Source organism: Elephantulus edwardii, unplaced genomic scaffold, assembly GCF_000299155.1.
Source record: "Elephantulus edwardii isolate Elephantulus edwardi_28Jun2011 unplaced genomic scaffold, EleEdw1.0 scaffold00362, whole genome shotgun sequence".
Lineage (NCBI taxonomy): Eukaryota > Metazoa > Chordata > Mammalia > Macroscelidea > Macroscelididae > Elephantulus > Elephantulus edwardii.
In genome coordinates this window covers 1,007,680-1,010,450 of record NW_006400112.1, presented here as the reverse complement: position 1 = coordinate 1,010,450, position 2,771 = coordinate 1,007,680, and positions in this window count along the sequence as shown.

Here is a 2,771-nt window from a genome sequence, read left to right as displayed (position 1 = left end):
TCTTTTTTGTTTCTTGTAGTAATGTTTTGTACTTTTCTTTGAATAGATCCTTTGTGTTTCTGGTTAAATTTATTCCCAAGTATTTAATCTTGCAATGAGCTGTTGTGAAGGGTTATTTTCTTAGTTCCAGCTCTGTATTCTCTTTGTCACTGTAGAGAAATCCACCTCATTTTTGTATGTTGTTCTTGGATCTTGCCACTTTGCTGAATTGGTCCACTGTGTCCAATAGTTTTCTTGCTGAGTCTTTAGGGTTTTCTAAGTATACTATCATATCATCTGCATAGAGAGATAATTTTACCTCCTCTTTGTCGATTTGGATACCTCTTATTGGATTTCTCTTATTGCTATCACTAAGACTTCCAATACAATATTGAATAAGAGAGGTGAGAGTGGGCATCCTTGCCTAGTTCCTGTTCTTAATGGGAATGCCTTTAACCTCTCTCCATTGAGAACAATGTTGGCTCTTGGGTTTGCATAAATACCTTTTACTTTGTTGAAGAAATTCCCCTCTAATCCTATTTTGTTGAGTGTTTTAATCAGGAAAGGGTATTGGATTTTGTCAAAGGCCTTTTCTGCATCAATTGATAGGATCATGTGGTTCTTTGCTTTGTTAATATGATTAATTGTTTTCCTTATGTTGAACCATTCTTGCATACTGCATTAATGACCATTAATGTAAAAACACAAAGATAGCTAATAAAACATGTTTGGGGATTTAAGGAGCGAAGAGGTGGGAGCAGAGGGGTGAGAATGGGTAGGGGTGAAATCACAGGGTTGCATAATTTGGTGGGTAGAGGAAGGGGGTAAAGGAAATAGGAAAAATTTGTCAGGGAACTAAAAAGACAGGATAATAATGGGCATAGTCCAATGGTGGTTAATTTTATAGAACATAATGCATGGGAATACAAAATGAATGAAGAATAATGTGAAACACAATATATATGAACGTTGTAAACAAACCAATATAAAATAAAAATTTTAAAAAGATAGTTATGATTATTTTTAAAAATTAAATAAAAATTTTCAAGCACCTGTCTCATATACTTTGGGCATGTGGACAGGATAGACTGGTCCTTGGAAAAGGACATCATACTTAGAAGGGTGGAGGGACACTGTGTGAAAAGAAGACCCTTGATGAGATGGGTCAGTAACTGGGGCAATGGGGGTTGATGTGTTGAAATTAGTGAGTCTGGCTCAGGACATTGCAGAGTTCAGAGCTGCTGTACATAGGGTTGCTATGGATTGAAGATGACTGACAGGACATAACAACAACAACTAAAAATTTACACAGAGATAGAATTGACTTTGAAATTTTAACAGGGATTGGAAGGGAAAGAGATAGGAATCAAAATTAATGGATAGTTAAATTGGGTGAATGGAAAGGCAAAACACAGTAAGGATTTGATCAAACATTATTGAACCAGTTACACAAATTAGTTGTACTTAATATTATTTAAAAATGTCTATGAGTGATTGTATTAAAAACAGAAATAATTTGTAATCCTGCATTTAAAAATAACAAATTAAAACCGGCAAAACCAAAACATACAAAACCCCCCTCAAAAACCCAGTTGCAAAAATGAGTGATACTTGAAGCACAGCACCAGATAACTGGAGAATATTACCAAACATGGTAAGATGATCTGACAGTAATTCTCTCGTTTGTGTTTTTTTTTAAAGATTATTCCCAATCATTCCATAAGTTGGCATTAGACTGATAAAGAACTCATCAAAAATGAAGATCCCTCATGAATATGCAATAATTAAAAATAATTACACAACATAATAAGTCACATTGGGAAAATCTACTGTCAAAGACCTTTCCAAAGTACTACAGAGCAACAATGTCAGTTTAAAGACTAAGTTGCACCTGATTCAAGTCATGGTCATCTCAGTTGCTTAGTATGAGTTTTAAAGTTGGACAATGACTAAGGATGACAGAAGAAAAATTGATGCCTTTAAGTTGTGGTGTTGGAGAAGAGTGCTGAATATCCTATGGTCTGCCAAGAGAACAGGTCTGTCTTGGAGAAAGTGAAACTAGGGTGCTCCTTGGATGCAAAGATGATGAAATTTTGTCTTACAGAATTTGAGTATGTTGTTAGAAGGAGCTAGCCCTTGGAGAAGGACATAATACTTGGAAAAGTGGAAGGTAAGTGTAAAGAAGGAAGACCCTCAATAAGATTGACCCAGTAATCAAGTGATTGTAAAACTGGGCTCATGAATGTCTGAGATGGCACAGGATAGGGCAGAGTTCAGATCTGTTGTTCTAAGGATAGCTAAGAGTTGTAGTCAATTAAATAGCACATAACAACAATTCTACATCACATCAAGAACATTCTACACTACAGTCAAATGATATTTGTACCAAGAGTGTGCAAAGAGCTTCAACATTAGAAAATCAGTCACTACAATTCACCACATAAATAAGACGAAAGAAAAGAACCGCAAGCTCATATCAACTGATATATTAAAAACATCTGACAAAACCTCAAAGTAGGAACAGCGGGAGAAATTCTCAACATAATTAAGGGTATATATGCAAAGTTCACAACCCTGCTTGCTGAAACTGAGGAGGACCTCATGCACTTGCAGCGAAGGGTCAAGGACTGCAGCCTTCAGTATGGACGGAGGCTCAATGTCAAGAAGACAAAGATTCTCACCACTGGACCAATTGGCAGTGTCAGGATGGATGACGAAGAGATTGAGATTGTTCACAGCTTCAGTTTGCTCGGCTCCACAGTCAACACTCTTGGCACCAGCAGTCAGGAAAT